General features: G+C 41.6%; 1 protein-coding gene across 1 annotated transcript in view; it reads left to right on the top strand.

Annotated features, from left to right (window-relative positions):
• The window catches only part of LOC104603993 (cyclic nucleotide-gated ion channel 1-like), a 43,109-nt gene that overhangs the window by 17,479 nt on the left and 6,994 nt on the right, over positions 1-18,636 (top strand). The window lies entirely within an intron of this gene.

Below are 18,636 nucleotides of genomic sequence, written 5' to 3'. Positions count from 1 at the left end.
AGAGAGTGGTGTAGGTTCTTCTATTTGAGCTTGTGTGGAGTAGTGATTTAAAAGGTGTGTTTAGGCGCACAGGGGAGGCACATTTAAGGGTAGGCACCTTGACTAGGTACTAGGTGCAACCCTTTCAAAAGGCACAAGCCTGGTGCGCCTTGTGCTGACACTTTTTTGCTTTTTTTTTTGTGTCTGAGCCCCCGACCCCCTGTGCCACGCCCCTCGAGGCAAGCCCAAACAAGTCCATGTTAGGTCTTAAATTCTTAGTTATCACACAGAAAATAATGATTTTATAGTTTTAATTGCTTTTTAAGAAGGCATTTTATTATTAGGATGGGAGGCTTCGTGGAGAAAGTGGAGGGAGGTTTCGTGGAGAAAGTAAAATGGAGGTCGGCTCTGAGGATAGAGGCCAAAGAGTTTCTCTTCGAAGAGATACAGATCAAAGGAAGGATGGGTTTGAAAGTAAGAGAGAGCCACAATCCTTGTGGAAGGCTCAGAAATGATTGAGTGGGTGAAAGTGTTTGTCTTTGATGCAGCTGCTAAAGGGAAGCAGAAATATCGGAAAGAAAATTTCTCAGGATTGGGTAGGAGGTATGTGCTGGAGAACAAGAAGAATGCAAAAGGTGCATTTATTTCTTTAACTGAATATTTCTCTAAAGGAAGGAAACAAATGATTTGTCTTCCTCAAGGGAAGAATGATCAAGGGTGGAGAAGGATTGTTGGGACACTAACAAATTTTCTAAATAGAAGGAGAATGGAGAATAAAGAGAATATGAAGGTTGATGAAAGGGGACAACGACCAGAAACCATAAGTTGTGTAAAAAAGAGGATACAAACAAAAAGTTTGTTCCCATGGCAAATAGTAGGAGGGACCCTTCATTGGTAGCAGAGGGGACAAAAGGAAAATGGGATAGAATGCTAGTGGTTAAAGCTGGAGGAGTGGTGACAGACTAGTGGAAAGTTGCAAAAATGTTGAAGAGCAAGATGGAGCTAAGAAGCACCTTTATTGTGACCCCGTTCAATCCTGCTAAGGCAGTGTTGGACACTCTTGAAAACCAGGTAAATGTTAGAGCCCTAAGTATCCAAGATGATCTGGGAACCTTCTCGGTTTTTAAATGGTCGTTTTCATCAAATTCAAAAGTGTTCTCAGTGGAAGATAATGTAATTGTTTGAGTGCTTGGGTTGCCATTCCATCTTTGGAATAAAAAATCAACAAAGTTAATTGCTTTGTTGTGTGGAGCTCACCTTGATGGTGTTTTTTGGGGAGACCTGCGAAGTGCAGCCATTCTACTAGGTGGTGTAAAACCAGAAGATATACCGAGGAAGGTGAATGTAGCTGTGGAGGGTTTGTTCTTTCCATTGTGGTTACTGTCCTCCATTGAAGCTACCCTGTGGAGAGAAGCAAGGCAAGAGGAAGACGAAGTGGTGGAGGAGCTGTAGCTACGTGGCAGTCTGAAAGTGGTTGTAAAAATGAAACAAGGAGTTTTCACAAGAATGGAAGCACAGCCTTTAGGCAGGCCAAAAGACTCGGATTAGGAAACCATTAGAAGTGTTAGGCGTGTTACACAAGGCAACGGTGGGAAAACCAAAGTTTCTTTTGCTCAGGTAGTTGCTAGTGGACCTAAGCAATTTACTCCAGTGGAGAGGAATGGTCCGAGTGCAATACGGGAGGAGGGAGGTGATTCATCGGGTCGGACAGAGGTATTGGTAGCCTCAGGAATATGCACGGGGGTCCAACCAGCAGGCCCATCTCTAAATTGTAATTCTGGGCCCAGTAGGCCCGAAAAGTTAAGTGGGCTATGCTTAAAAGACCCAAGAGTGAGGGGGGCGCGTGACAACTTAAAGGAGCACGTGACAAGGTTGGCTCCTCAAGTAGACAGTAAAATCCGTATACCATCGTCTTCCTCATGCTCTTTCTCTCGTTCGAACAGTTCAACGAAGGTCTCCAGCTCGTTACAGTGGAGACCCTCGAAGAAGATGCCGCATAATGTATAGGAACGCCGTAACCCCAGGAGTGTGAAGAGCAGTGAGGTTTTCGACTCTGATTCGAAAAGATTGACACATGATGAAGTACTTTCTAATTCCGGTTCAGATTTGGAAGAAACCATTAGCTTGGGAAGTATCGACCTCCAAAAACCAAGAGATATACTGGAAGAGGGTAGCCTAAACACTGAACTGTTATTCCTAGAGGAGGAGATGGATTCGCAAGATTCTGGTAATATCAATGTAATCTGAAGAGCTATACTCGAAGTAGCAAGGAAGAGAAGAGAACCACAGAACTGAAGAGAATGTCGAACTGTACTATCCAGTCGACCAGTCCTTTATTTATAGATGAATATAGTACAAGGTACAAGAAATTACTGGGATGCCCCTGATTAGTGATAGGACACCCAGATGACTTAAATCATTAAACAGGATTAGGCCCATTAACACAAGCCCAGTTACAAGATAAGTTAAACATAAGAATGGGCTAATAAGAACTCTTATCAGCCGAACATCACTCTAACATTCTAACACTCCCCCTCAAGCTAAGCATGAATATCAATCATGTTTAGCTTGCCAAGTATGTCCCTGAACTTCGTTGATGCCAGCCCTTTAGTTAATACATCTGCAATCTGCATCTCTGATGGAGTATAAGGCACACAAAGTTCTCCTGAAATAATTCTCTCTCTGACAAAGTGTCGATCAATTTCAATATGTTTTGTCCTGTCATGCTGCACAGGATTGTTGGCAATGTTGATAGCAGTTTTATTATCACAATACAGCTTGAGAGGACCCTCAGTCTTGATACCAAGCTCATTAAGGAGAGTCCTGAGCCATAAGAGTTCAGTAACCCCGTGTGCCATAGCCCGGTATTCTGCTTCTGCACTTGATCTAGCCACAACATTCTGCTTCTTACTACGCCATGTGACTAGGTTTCCTCCCAAGAATGTATAGTAACCTGAGGTTGATTTTCTGTCTCCAACGGACCCAGCCCAATCAGCATCAGTGTAGGCTTCAATTTCAAGTCTGCTGTTTTTTCTGAATAGAATTCCTTTCCCTAGGCAAGTCTTCAAGTATCTGAGGATTCTTTCCACTGCTCTCATATGAGGGTCTTTGGTGAGTGCATGAATTGACTGACAACATGCACTGTATAGGCAATGTCTGGCCTAGTAAGGGATAAGTATATCAGTTTCCTACCAACTTTTGGTACCTTTTCTTATCACAGTATTCCTCACCCATTGATTCTTGTAATCCATGGCTTGGTTCTATTGGAGTGTCTGCTGGCCTGCACCCCATCATGCCTGTTTCCTCTAGGAGATCTAGCACATACTTTCTTTGACATATGTAGATTCCTTCTCTTGATCTAGCAACTTCAATTCCAAGAAAGTATCTCAGATTTTCCAGGTCTTTGATCTCAAATTCTGAAGCTAAGAACTCCTTCAGCCTCTTCATCTCTTTCACATCATTTCCAGTAATCACCATATCATCCACATACACAATGAGTGCTGTAAGTTTGTCATCCTGTCTCCTTGTAAACAATGTATGATCTACACTGCTTTGAGTGTACCCTACTTTCTTCATGACCAAACAAAGTCTCTCAAACCATGCCCGGGGAGATTGCTTCAAACCATATAATGCTTTCCTTAGTTTACATACCTTCTTTCCAACATCATATCCAGGTGGGGGTTCCATAAATACCTCTTCATGAAGATCACCATTTAGGAAGGCATTCTTCACATCCAGCTGATGAAGTTCCCAAGAGAATTTTGCTGCTAGTGACAGTAGAACCCTGATTGTGTTGAGCTTTGCTACTGGGGCAAAGGTTTCCTTGTAGTCAATTCCTTCCTTTTGTGTAAATCCCTTTGCCACAAGTCTGGCCTTGTACCTCTCAATTGACCCATCTTCCCTGTGCTTTACTGTGAATACCCACTTGCACCCAACAGTGCCTTTTCCTTCTGGCAGGTCCACCAATTCCCATGTCCTTGCTTTCATTAGGGCTTTCATCTCCTCATTCATGGCTTCTTTCTACCTTGGATCAGATGCCGCCTCTGAATACCTGGAAGGGACACATACAGAGGAAAGAGCAGACACAAAGGAATGATAGGCAGGGGATAAGTGTGAGTAAGAAACATAATCGGCTATGGGATGCCGAGTGGTACAAGAACGAACAGGCTTACGGAAAGCAATATGAAGATCCAAATCTGAATTGAGTGAATCAGAATTACCTTGGATTGCAGAGACAGATTGATCTGAGTTCAACTGGTTGCAATCATGAGGTTGAGGGGCCTTCTTCCTTCTACTGTATGTAAGTATCTCTTTCTCTTGTTTACTGGAACCTTCAGAAGCATCGGCCGAATCTGGAGAAGCAACTGGCACAGTGGAAGTCTCACTAGGTTGACCCGAAATGTTACAGCTAGTAGTAGTGGAAGGTGATGAAATGGGAACAAAAAAGAAGGGAGAATGAGAATCCTCTTCCAACCCACTACTCTCCCCCTGAAGAGGATTCTGAGAAGACTGGAAATAGGGTTGAGACTCAAAAAAGACTACATCCCTAGTGACATATTTTTTCTTGGAGACAGGATCATAACACTTATACCCCTTCTGCGTAGGAGAGTACCCCAAAAATATTCCCTTTGTAGCTTTAGGATCCAGCTTGGTCTTCTTTGGATCTTTCACATGTATGAAGCATGTACAACCAAAAACCCGCAGGGGAAGAGGAAATTCTGGAAGAGTGGGACACAAAACAGAGAAAGGGGTCTTCATACCCAATACCTTAGATGGCATCCGATTTATCAGGTATGATGCAGTGAGAACAGCTTGAGACCAATATTGCTTGGGCACATTGTGCTGGAAAAGAAGGGCTCGAGCTGTCTCCAATAGATGCCTGTTCTTGCGCTCAGCAACCCCATTTTGCTGAGGGGTGTAAGCACATGATGATTGATGTAACATGCCTGCATCTTCCATGAATGAGTTCAGGGATCTTTCAAAGTATTCAGCTGCATTGTCTGAACGGAATTGCTTGATCTTTTTATCAAATTGTGTTTCAACCATCTTGCAAAACATCATAGTTATCCGGGGAACTTCTTCACGTCCTTTCAACAGATAAATCCAAGTGCACCGAGAATAATGGTCAATAAAACTGATAAAGTAACGGAAGCCATCAATGGAAACAATGGGTGAAGGACCCCAAACATCAGAATGAACCAAATCAAAAGGGGCTTGAATTTCATTACTAGAAATTGGATACATTGATCTACATTGTTTTGACATTTGACACACATCACAAATTAAACTCTGACTCGGAATGCCCTTACATAATTCGGGAAACAACATTGCTAAGGAAGAAAAGGACAAATGACCTAGCCTAGCATGCCACAAGTGCAGCCTAGCTATTGACTCCACACTTTCCGGACTAGTAGTAGAAGCTTGCAAGGCTGAGCTGACATCTTCATCAAAATAGTAGAGGCCCCCATACTCATGACCACTCCCAATCGTTCTCCTCGTCAATCTATCCTGGAAGACACAATGAGAAGGAAAGAAAGTTATACTGCATTTCAAGTTTTTTGTAAACTTTAAAACAGACAACAAATTTGAGGTAAGACTAGGAACATGTAGGACTGATTTAAGAGAGAGATCCTTGCTTAGGTCAACCACCCCCTTTCCAGAGATGGTGGAGAGGGACCCATCAGCTACTCTCATCTTATCCTGGCCAGACAACAAATGATATGAGGAGAATAAGGAGGACATATGTGTCATATGGTCAGTGGCTCCAGAATCAATCACCCAAGAGGTAGAATTAATGGAACTAGATGCACTAAATGCAGAGGTTGTACCTGATTTGGCAAGAGAGGTGGAAGCTAAAGAATTGTTCTTCAGACGGGCTAATGCCCGACTGAGAACCTCTACCTCACTAGCTGTGAAGCCCAAAGTACTTGGTCCAGAGGAGTCGGCAGCCTGCCTTGCGGTGGAAGATGACACTGTCTGAATACTCTGTGAGTTGCCACTACTGTTGTTGGTGGCAAGATTCCCACTTACTGTGTGGCCCTTATGTTGCCTTTTGTCCTTTCTCAGAGCAGCTGGCTTCAGATGAGGGTACAGGACCCAACATTTCTCCTTTGTGTATTTCTCACCACCACAATGTGTACACTTGAGGGACTTCTTGTCTGAAAATCTATTCCCCTTAGTGGAGACTAAGGCTGAATGTTCTCCAGGTAGTTCTGTTGATTGTGTTTGGGAGTCAACTTGCATCTCCTTTCTCCTTACTTCTTCATTCCTCACCAGGTAGTAGACATGGTGAAGCTCAGGTAATTCATCTCTCCCTAGAATCTGTGACCTTATACCTTCATATACAGGGTCAAGACCCGCCAGAAACTTGAAGGCTCTGCCCTCCTTAATCTGCTTATCATGCCTCCCCTTATCATTAGCATTTTCCCAATCCAAAATCAAATGGTGGTCAAGCTCTTCCCAGAGGCCTTCCAGTGTTGCAAAGTAGGTTGCCACGGACATGTCTCCTTGCCTTAGGGCTGCAATGTCTTGGTTCAGCCTGTAGATTCTAGCATTGTTCTTTTTCTGGCCATATGTCTTAGATACTTTCTCCCAAATTTTAGCAACTGTGGGGAAGTGATGAACAGTTCTGGCCACCCTAGGAGTCATAGAGGCCAGCAACCAAGACATGACTGTGGCATTTTCCTTGCGCCACACGGTGTATTCAGGATTGCCAATTTCTGGTTGTTTCTTGTCTCCATCCAAATAGCCTGTGAGCTCACGAGAGGTAATGAACAGCATTGCTGAGACAGACCACTCTCTGAAGTTATACTCATCTAGCAGCACACTTGTAATCTGCAAGCTATGCAGATTAGGGTTTTCCAGGTTTGAGGACCTTGTAACAGGTCTGTTATCTCTAGAGGAAACTTCACCGGATAGTGAGGACATCCTGACTTCAGTCCAAGAGTTGTTCACGGTGCTGTAGGTGGTTCTGTTTAGGACTGGCCGAAGTGGTCACAGTATTCACAGTGCTGGTAGAAGTGTTCACAGTTCGGGTACTGTGCAGTGCTGTTTAGGACTGGTCGAAGTAGCAAGTACAGGGCTGTAACTGAACCAGTTCACAGTGCTAGTAACTGAAGTTACTTCAGTTAGGGCTTGTTCTGCAACCTGAAGTAACTGTGTAGTACAGTAACTGAAGTTCACAAAGTAGGATTGATAACCGACCCGAAGAGAATCTTTAACTGAAGTTACCACAGTTCTGCCCAAGTCTTGCTGGGGCACGAAGCTGCAACTGTAGAGAAGGCTAAGTCTTTACCACTTGTTCTGCGCAAGTCTTGCTGGAGCACGAAGCTGCAACTGTAGAGGAAGCTCTCCCCCTTTCGGCTAGTGCTAGGACTGCTGAAATCAGTCCTCAACTAGGTCTGTCCTATACAGACCTCTCTTAGTAGCCCAATAGCTACTATTTGCTGGAGATAATCTAGTAGGACATCTACTTCTGGGTCTTACTTCCCTTGAGTCCTACAACCAAGAGAAACCCTAGGTTCGAACTTGCTTTACTCTCTTACACTCCTAGGTCTTCACTGCAGCAACCCAGAAAAGGAAGAGAGAAGATGAAAAGACAGCAAGAGAAAAGAGTGCGCCTGTTGAAACCAGGAAGGAGCTAATGCTCTGATACCATGTAATCTGAAGAGCTATACTCGAAGTAGCAAGGAAGAGAAGAGAACCACAGAACTGAAGAGAATGTCGAACTGTACTATCCAGTTGACCAGTCCTTTATTTATAAATGAATATAGTACAAGGTACAAGAAATTACTGGGATGCCCCTGATTAGTGATGGGACACCCAGATGACTTAAATCATTAAATAGGATTAGGCCCATTAACACAAGCCCAGTTACAAGATAAGTTAAACATAAGAATGGGCTAATAAGAACTCTTATCAACCGAACATCACTCTAACATTCTAACAATCAAAACGCAAAGAAGAGTGAGCCTTGGTAGCGGAGAACAGATCTTTCCCAAACTGGGTATGCTATACAAAAGATAGGTGGAGTTGGGAACACTTAAAGAGGTAAGACAGAGTGCATCCCGGCCAATAAACGAGTCCATTCCATATGTGTAGCCTAGTTAGGACATCAGGCTAGAGAGACAGGAATCAGACTTGGAGCCTTACCTAAGGATTCACGCAGAGGGAAAGAGAAGTGAAGTTTCTATGACTGTAGAGGGTGAGGAAGTATTGGTTGTACCTAGTCCGTTTCCACGACCGAGTCTGGAAAAGGGGAAGGGCCTAGTCCTGACTCCAAGAATTGATACCCAACAGCCGGTCCACATGCAACCATCTATGCTAATTCCAGGTAAGCCTGTCCATTTGGTTTTAGATACTAACTTGGGTTCTTTGCCTGTAACAGATGTCCTGGAATCCCAACCAGACCAACCAACTGGTAGCAGGGAAGTGGCGATTGATAATGATGGAGTCCGATCAGAGAAGGGAGTTGGGTTGTTAGAAAGTAAACAAGAGGAGTTAGAATGGATTTGGGAGTAGATTTGTGCCCTGCTGGAGGAATATAAACAGAAGGAGGAATGATAGAGGTGGCTCCAAAAAACCCTGAATCAGAGGCAAGAACCAATAGATTGGGGCAGGAATTAGGAAATAAAGGGCAAAATAGGAAGTCAGTGGGAAATAAGGGTAGGAAAAAGAAGAAAAAGTCTGAAGTAGAGAGACTAAAAATGGACATTGAAGGGGATATCGAGTTCAGTGGTAGAGGGGAAAGAAAGAAGGGTTCTAAATGAAGGAACACTATATTGGAGGGCTAAATTCTTGAAAGATAATGAAGATAAGAAGCTAGAATGTAAGGGGTTTGGGTAGTGCCAGAAAAAGGAGATCGATTAAGGAGCTACTTAGGAGAGAAAGACCTGATGTTGTGATGTTGTAGGAGACAAAATTAGCTGAACTGGATAGAAGGTGGGTTAGGGAGATCTGGAAAATAAGAGGGGTAAGATGGTGCTTAGCTCCGTCGTGGGGAGCCTCGGGGGGAATAGTAACTGTGGAGGGAGGACTTCGTAGAACCAGTAGAGGAGCTAATAGGAAACTTCATTGTATCCCTAAAATTCAGAATGGTGGAAGATGGATTTACTTGGGTGCTAACAAATGTGTATGGTCCAAATAATCACAAAGAGAGGAATGAGTTATTGAAGGAGCTTCATGGAATTCAAGGTTTGTGGGAAGGTCCTTGGTGTTTGGGGGGGGGATTTTAATGCAATAAGATTCACAAATGAGTCAAATAATCCTACATAGGCCATTACAACTAGTATGAGGAAGTTCAATGACTTCATAAATTCCTGTGAGTTACGGGAGCTTCCTTTACTATAGGCTACATACACTTGGTCCAACTTCCAAGAAAACCCAACCTGCTCAAAGCTTGATAGATTCCTATTTAATAAGGGTTGGGAAAGCCACTGGAGAGGTTTGGTGGCTAAGGCCCTACCTAGGATAACCTCTGATCACTACCCTATAGAAGTAGGACAAGAACCTCTTGGTAATGGACCTAGACCATTCAGGTTTGAAAATATGTGGCTGACACACCTAGACTTCTTTCCTAAGGTTAAGGACTGGTGGAATGAAGAGATGAGAGAAGTGAAATGGGATGGGGTTAGATTCCACAAAAAATTAAAAAGGTTGAGAGGCAAAATAAAAGAATGGAATAAGGATCAATTTGGAAGAGTGGAGGAGGTAAAAGCTCGATTATTGGTTCAGATTGAGGAGTTGGATGCAAAAGAATCCCAAGGGATGATGGATGAGCAAGATAGAGAAATGAGGAGGAAACTGAAAAAGGAGTTAGAGGAGACTTTGTTGAGGGAGGAGATCTCTTGGAGACAAAAATCCAGACATAAGTGGATCAAGGAAGGGGATGAGAATACCAAATTCTTTCATGCTTTGGCTAATGGGAGAAGGAGGAAAAATTTGATACTAAAGCTTGAGGTTGATGGTGTGGAGATAACATCTCAAGAGGAGATTGCCAGTAGGACTGTGGATCACTTCAAATCCATCTTTCAAAGACCCTTAGAGAATCGATTAATAGTAGGGGAGGAGAATTGGCCAACTTTGAACCAAACAGATAAGGGATGGCTGGAAAGAATGATTGAGGAAGAGGAAATTAAACAAGCTGTTTTTTCTATGGATAGGGCTAAGGCACCGGGTCCTGACGGATTTACGATGGCATTTTATTAGGACTGTTGGGACATAGTCAAAGAAGTCTTAATTGGAGTATTTAGAGAATTTGAGGATAAACTTTTTGTGAGTCTTGGAATCAATGCCACCTTTATAGCCTTAATTCCCAAAAAGAATGATGCCAGACACCCTAAAGATTTTCGGCCAATTAGCCTGGTGACAAGCATCTATAAGATTCTGGCAAAAGTGCTCTCTAGAAGGATCAAAGCAGTTCTTTCCTCTCTCATTAGCTAAGCACAAGGACTCTTTATACAGGATAGACAAATAGCATATCAGATCCTTATTGCAAGCGAGAGTGTGGAAAAGATGAGGAGATCGGGCAGGAAAGGATTTGTTTGCAAACTGGACTTGGAGAAAGCCTATGACTTAGTGGATTGGAGTTTCCTGCTGGAGATGTTAAGAAGACATGGATTTGGGGATAAATGGTGTAATTGGATAAGAGGATGCTTAAACTCTTGTCGTTATTCAGTGTTGGTGAATGGGGTGGTTAAGGACTTTTTTCCAGCCAATAGAGGCTTAAGGCAAGGGGGTCCACTCTCCCCTTTCCTCTTTACACTTGTTGCTGATGTCTTTAGTAGGATGATCTCCAAAGAAGATGAGGAGGGCCAAATAAAGGGATGGAGAATAGGGAGCAGAGGCATTCCAGTAACTCACCTCCAGTTTGCTGATGATATTGTTATTTTCTGTGAAGGGAATGAGTTGAGCAAAGTGGAGAACCTTAAGATTTTAATAAGTACTTTTTGAGAGGGTCTCCAACTTGAAGGTAAATTTTGATAAAAGTTGTGTGGCTGGAGTAAACTTGGAGAATAGGGAGATTGAATCCATTGTAGAATGCTTAGGTTGCAATATTTCTTCTTGGCCTTTGACATACTTAGGGCTACCCTTAGGAGCCAACCCTAAAGAAAGTAGTTTCTGGGCCCCTATTGTGGAGAAATTTGATAAGTGCTTGGCGGCTTGGAAAAAGAATCACATTTCAATAGGGGGTAGGCTGACTTTAATTAAGGCTACACTTGCCAACCTTCCAACCTACTTCCTTTTAGTGTTCAAGATTCCTCCAAGGGAGGCTAAGAAACTAGAGAAGAGAATGAGGGACTTTCTATGGGAACCAGGAGAGGTGAAAAAGGATCATTTGATCAGATGGGAGATAGTTAACAAATCAAAGGAAGAAGGGGGTTTAGGGATAGGGAACATAGTGTTGAAGAATGTAGCCCTTCTAGGGAAGTGGCTATGGAGATGGCCCCGAGAGAGAGAGAGATTATGGCATGAGGTGGTGGCAAGCATTCATGGTTGTGTAGGAAATGGTTGGGATTCCGGGATATCTCGCCGAGCTACCCTTACTACACCTTGGAAGGCTATACATGGTATTCTCCCTCACTTCCTTAGATTCATCAGGTATGATGCTTGTTCTGGTAATGCTATTTTGTTCTGGGAGGATATTTGGGTGGGTACTCAACCCTTCAAAGATTGTTTCCCCTCGCTCTATTCCCTTTCCCTTCACAAACATGAGCCAATTGCAACTTTTCTCTCGAGCCCGTTAAACCCCTTATCTTTAAATTGGGACTTTGGGTTTCGTAGAGGGTTGAGGGATGGTGAGTCAAGTTGTGTTATTGAGCTAATTCATTTACTAGAATCCGTTTGCGTGGACCCCACTTCTTTTGATCAAAGGGTTTGGACTCCTCTTCCAAAAGGTACTTTTACTTGCTCTTCTTTTCTAAAATCCCTCAGTTCTAACCCCATTTCCCAAGGATTCCTTGTCAAAGAAGTCTGGGCGCGACCTATTCCCCCCAAAATTGCTGTATTCTGCTGGGAAGTTTTCTATGGGAAAATCAATACTTTGGAAAACTTACAGAAAAAGAGACCCTCGCTTTGTCTTTCCCCAAATTGGTGTTCCTTGTGTAAGGCCGAGAATAAGGACTGTTTCCATTTGCTGATCTTTTGTTCCTTTGCTACAACTATATGGAGGTGGAGCCTTTGTTTATTTGGAGGTAGGTGGTCTATGCCTTCTGATTTAAGCTTGTTATTCAACCCATCTGTCTTTGTTTGGCACACTAGAAGAGGTAAGGTCGTGTGGAAATGTGTCAGGGCAGCCACTCTGTGGTCTCTTTGGGAGGAAAGGAATGCAAGAATTTTCTTAGAGAAGGAAAGAGGGTTAGATGAAATGAAGGATTGTATCCTAACAAGAGTAATCCATTGGCTGAAAACTGTGGATATCTTTGATGACTTGTGGAGGAATTGGCTAGTAATAGCTAACACTTCAACAAAGAAGGATAGAATTCTGTCAGAATGGGTTCCGCCTTTGGAAGGTGTCATCAAGCTGAACTTTGATGGAAGCAGCGAAGGCAACCCCGAGCCTTTAGGTATAGAGGGTATCCTGAGAAATAAGGACAGCAACATAATTTCCCTATTCTCAGGACCGGTGGGAGTGGGGGATTCCACAAGGGCAGAAATCCTTGCTGCAGTACAAGGAATTCAGATCACCAACCAGCTTGGGGTGGAGCATCTCCTAGTTGATGGGGACTCTCAGGTGGTAACAAGGTGGCTCCTAAACTTGGATATTGCCATTTGGGGCTACAAAGATCTCATAAAAAAAGTAAAGTGGTTAACCAACAATATGAGAGTTGAGGTAAAATTAATTTGGAAATCTGTACTTAACTAGCCCGGAGAGGTTGCAACTCGTGCCTTTCCTTGGGGATTTTGTACTATTGTCTATTGTTGATTAATAATATTATTTTAATTATAAAACAAGAAGGCATTTTATTAGGATGAATGAATGAACAACATTACCAAATAGGGAATATAGTGCACTGACGCAATAAGAGGGTATACTTCACTCAAGATTTTAAGACCTAACTTGGACTTGTTTGGGCTTTCCTTGAGCGGCGTGGTACAAAGACGGCTCGTAGGATCAGGAATGTAATATGTTTTACATCACATTAACTACTTGAAGTAATGCAATTGAGAAAAAAAGAGATTGTGGGTTTTATATGCTTGAAAATGTTTTATATATTTGATTTGATTTTTAAATTCTTATTTGAATATGCTTTACATGTTATATTTTTGTATTTTAATATTAGATAATAGGTTTTTTAAAAAAATTATTTTAAAATTAAACTTTATATTTTTATTAATATTATGTTTAATATTTTTTTCATTTTTTGATTTTTTTTTAAATTTTTGTGCCTTGCTTAAAAAGGCGTGTGCCTCGCCTTGTGCCTTGCGCCTCAGGCGCAAATTGACCCTTGTGCCTTTTTTGCGCCTTGCACTTTTAAAACATTGGTGTGGAGTTAACCCTCTTCTGGTGGTGCTGATAGAACTATGAGGCTCGCCGTAGTGGAATTGACGGAGTTGCTGATGGTGAAACTGATGGAGAAAGAGAAACAAATGAAACGGGAAGAGGAACCAATTGTGAGTTCTCCTCCCCAAAATACTCCCCCTGAGGAGAACCACCCGAGAAAAAGAATGTAGATTAAAAAAAGGTAACATCCATTGTGACAAATCTGCTCCTCGACACCGGATCATAACAGCAATACCCCTTTTGGTTTTGAGCATACCCAAGGAAAACACATTTCTTGGCCTTAGAGTCCAATTTCTTGTGGTGAATACCAAGAATGTGAACAAAGGAAACACACCCAAAAACTCTCAAAGGTATATAAAACATCTCCACATCTAGAAAAAGAATGCGTGAAGGGACATGATTAATCAGATGCACAGCTGTGAGAATTGCATCCCCCCAAAAACGAATAGGAATTGAAGAACACACCATAAGGCTTCTTGCCACTTCCACAATGTGCCTATTTTTCCTCTCTGCTACCCATTCTATTGTGGTGTATATGCACAACTACTCTGATGAATCACACTATGCTCCAAAAAATGTGGCTGTCATTCTCAAAGTATTCTCTAGCATTGTTCGATCTGAAGACCTTAGTCCTCATTGCAAATTGTGTGAGAACCATTTGGTAGAATTGTTGCACCAAAATAGGTACATCATCACGTGATCTCATCAAATATATCCAAGAATACCACGTGTGGTCATCCACAAACAAAAGGAAATAACGGTAACCACCCATGGAAGAATATAATAAGGTCCCCATACGTTAGTGTGAACAATATCAAAAGAAAAAGAACTTCTTTTATTACTTGGTTTAAAAGAATGTCTACAATGCTTTCCCAACTGGCAACTTTCATACTCCAAACTAGATAATTGAACAGACTCAAATAACTTTGGAAACAAAAGTCTTAATGAACTGAAAGAAAGATGACCCAAAGGATTATGCCAGAGCATAATCTGATTCACTGAATCTGATCCACTACTACCGTTGGTTGTTGCTACTAACATGATGGCTCTGATGTTTTGGAATCCCATCCAAAATGTAGACTCCATTCACCTCACGACCACTCCCAATTGTCCTCTTTGATTCTAGATCATGCAAAACACAATTACCAGGAAGGAAAGTCATTGAATAGTTCAAATTTCTTGTCAGAGAACTCATAGAAAGAAGATTACTATAGAGTCTAGGGACATTTAAGACAGAGGATAAAGTAATGTTTTTGGTCCCCATCAATGGGAATATGGGAACCATCTGCTGTAGAGACTCTATCTCTACTAGAGCACAACTTGTACATACTTCTCCAATTTAGTTCTAACTGCTATTACTTCAATGAACTCCCAATCAGCTTGGGTAAGAGGTCCCGAAGAGTCTCCTATAATTGCCACATTTGCATTTCCCTTCTTGTTCTTGACTTGAGCTGGTATGAGGTGTGGGTGAAAGCTTCCAAAAAGTGTCTCTGGTATGCTTTAGTCTTCTTGCAATAGTCACACACCAAGTCCTTCTTACCCTACCTCCTAGTCTCGCTACTCCCCGTCTCCATTTGGCTTAGGTTTGACTGTACTAATCATAGCCAACCGATCACTCCCAAGCTGTCTTAACATGACATTCCTTCTACTCCCAAGCTTGAGAAAGAGTTACACTTTCTCTAGAAAAGGATGTGTTGCCTGGAAATGTCGAATTCAGGGTTTAGCCCCCTAGCTAAGAACTCAAAAATCATATTCTTCTCTACCAACTTTTGATAGGTTGCTGCATCTTTCGTACTCTCCCAAACCATGGTTTCTAAGTGATCTATCTCTTGCCAAAGTGTTTTTGGCATGGAGAAATATATGGCAAGAGGTCTATCTCCTTGTTTTGTACTAATCACTTGATTCCTTGACTGGTAGTCTCTATCTACATTTTGTTTTAGGGAATAGGTTTCAGTCACTCTATCCCAGACCTCCTTTGTAGTATTAGCCAACAAAAAAAAAATTTTTACCAATGTGAGAACATAGAATTACACAACCAGGCCATAACCATGTAATTCTCCTATACCCACAAGGAGGAATCTATATCAGGTTTCTTCTCCTCCCCAGTGATGTACCCCAATTTCCCATGAGCACCAACGGCCATCTTGGCTGATTGTGCCCACTCTAAATAATTTGTACCATCCAGTTTCACTGTGGTAATAATTCCATACCCAAAAATATCACTAGTACCTCCAACACCCGACCCATGTTATTGGTGGACTTCTGCTCAGTACTCTAACTCTCCATTTCAACTTCAAACAATTCAAAAACAGGAAATAACTAGGTAGAAGGCCTCCAAGATCAAATCAATCTCACACATAAGGGTAGCTGACCATTTCAGAAGAAGAAAACCCTATCTGGAGAGGAATCTCTCTTCTTCCACCATTTCCCACCGAAGAGAAGAGTGAATCAGTCACTCTCGAAAGCCTAAAAATTCCCAGAAACTTAATAGTCCCCTATAAAAAACTTAGAGAAGTCTAACAAGGTCCAAGCGCCCAAGATCATATCAAAATTGAAGAGTCCAACTTAACTATGACTCTTCCCCACACTCTAGTTCTTCCTGATTTTGATGCCAAAACATAGATCACCTTCTTGGTGACTGAAAAACACCAAAAAATCCAAGAACTGGGCAGTCTGAAGTAGATCGATCAGCCCTTTATCTCCTCATGCAATCGGCTGATCTAGGACTGCATGAAAGAACTCCAAGAAACCCTAGCCTTGATACCAAGTAGAAAACTGCTGAATCAGAAAAATTTGTAAAAGAAAAAATATTTCTTGAAGAAGAGAAGAAAGAGAAGAGAAGAGGTTTGAGAAAGAAAGGAGAGCAATAATCTGGCCGCCCTCTTCACTTGTATTTATATTTTTAAAATAAAGAAGGGTACAAAGATCAATGTGCCCTTATAGGGCGGCTAACACCTAAAACTGCATAAAACACTTAAAAGAACAACTGAAAAAGGACCCAACAAGGGTGCTATGGTCCCCACTTCGTATCTAAACAATAAATAAACAAAAAACCACTGCTAAATCTGCACAAATCTGTCTAAAACCTCAACAGGTAATTGGATGGATAGAGAAGGCAAGTGATGGGCTGTGGATATACATTAACGAGCGAAGATAATTCAAATGGTTAATGCAGGTTATGGAAGTGTGTACACAATGGGTTAAAAGGTGTGTCAGTTCTTTTGCAGAAGCATTAGCCAAACAGGGGGTGGGAAGAAGGCAATTGTTTTGGGCTACATTGTAATTTTCTCTTTAGGGGGAGAGTTTACCTCTCCCTACTTTTGTAATTAAATCTTTCTTATTAATAATTTTTTTTTGTTAATGATCAAAAAAAAAAAGAGGTTGCTAACACTCCTGATGGAGGTTAGGGAAGGGTGTATTTTGTTTCCTTTGAGCAGGTGTTTGCGGATAGTGAGGTTTTCTCTGCTTGTGTTCTTTGGAAGGTGAGCTAGGGATCTAGCATGGGGTTTTGTTGTGATCTTTTTTTTTTTTTTTTATTCAGTTTTTGGGTGCGATGTGGGGTGATTTGAGTTTCGTTTGGGATTGGGTTGGTATGGGGTGTTTCAAAGTTTGCATGATTAGGTGTTTTTGCATCTCAGTTATTATGTTCCATTTTCGGGTGATTTCTTATCCGGTTGTATTCTTCTGCCTATTCTTAGTTAATGATTTTTCTTTATTTATTTAAAAAAAATGGTTACCAACTTCATCTTCCTTTTAAACACATTTTGGAGAGCCATGGCTTTTGTAGTTCTGGTATTGGTAAAAGGAGGAAGAAGAAAAAGGGACTTAGTACAGAGTTTTTTTTCTTAATTCTAAATTATATTAGTTTTTTTTATTGTTAACTGTCAAACTTTATTTATTAAAGAAATTAAGCAACATGTATAGAACCTTATCCCTGACTTCCAATCCCCCAAAATAATTGCCCTTGATAAACCCCTAGTTTGGAATTTTGGCTAATCCATCATCCAAACTTTTTGCTGACCTAGGAATCTAATAGTAGTATGTCTTCACTGGCATTTTGGATGTTGGGTTTTTGACTTCGAGCATGGTTTTGACTTGGATTGAGATTGGTGTTTCTCTTGGGACCTCTTTGGCTATTTTGGTTTGAGTTTGCCATAATCCCCTTGGGTGTATATATATATTTCCTTGACCTGTCAACATGGACATCCTGCCAGACCACATGAATCCTTGTGACTTATGTGTTCTGTTCTTTTCTACTATAATCATTCTCCATGCAACATACTGGACTATTGTTCCTTTATCATGAAGTTTTAGACTTGGCCTGCTTTGCAATGGCTAGCAAGATATTTATTTTTGGTACTCCAAATGCTATATTGGTGTATATTTTGTGCATATTCCTTATTTTTGCTTTTAATGGGAATATAATGGAAATAAATCCCCTTACTGTTTATGGTTTGCAAAACTAGCTATACTCCACCTAAAAAGGTTATTACCCAATGTTGGTCTTTGCAATCCAGGGTCTTGGGAGGGTGGACTAAACTGGATACAGACCTAACCTTTGTCTTTTTCTGCACAAAGTGGTTGTTCTTAGTCTTGAACCCACATTCTCAGGCTTGTCAGTCTGAGATTTTACCATTACATGAAGCAATGACCCCTAGCTATAGTCTACCTACACATTCTCAAAAATGGTCAAATTTCTAATTTTGCTTTCTGGGTCCTTCTCTGCTCAACTTAAGGGCAGCTTTATCCAAATCTGTTGGAGATGCTTGGGTAATCCAGGTTATATTAGAATGGAGGGCTGAGATTTTGTTTTAGTAGGTTGGCTGCAATTTTATTGAAGATAGTAGAATTTCTGTACTGTTCAAAAGAGATGAAGAAAACCAGCCTATTGTTGGACTGATTTTGAGTGTGCATTTGGTTGCTCTCACTGCTTAATAGCTCATATATGTCCTAGTTTCCCCTTGTTCGTATTACACTATTACTTCTGCATGACGCTCCAAGAGGTTATTGTTTAGTGAATGACAAGCAGGGATGCAACTTGGACTGGCCTGGGTTGAACATTTGTTGAATTTTGAAAGGGCTTGGCCTGAGGGCCCAGGTCCAAGCAGTACACATTCTTTTAATTTGGACCCCTAATTAAAAGTGGTTTCTGTGTC

This window comes from Nelumbo nucifera, chromosome 3 (genome assembly GCF_055504915.1).
Source record: "Nelumbo nucifera cultivar China Antique chromosome 3, China Antique-T2T, whole genome shotgun sequence".
Taxonomy (NCBI): domain Eukaryota; kingdom Viridiplantae; phylum Streptophyta; class Magnoliopsida; order Proteales; family Nelumbonaceae; genus Nelumbo; species Nelumbo nucifera.
The sequence above is the reverse complement of the archived record's forward strand: the minus strand, read 5'-3'. Positions and strand labels throughout refer to the sequence as shown.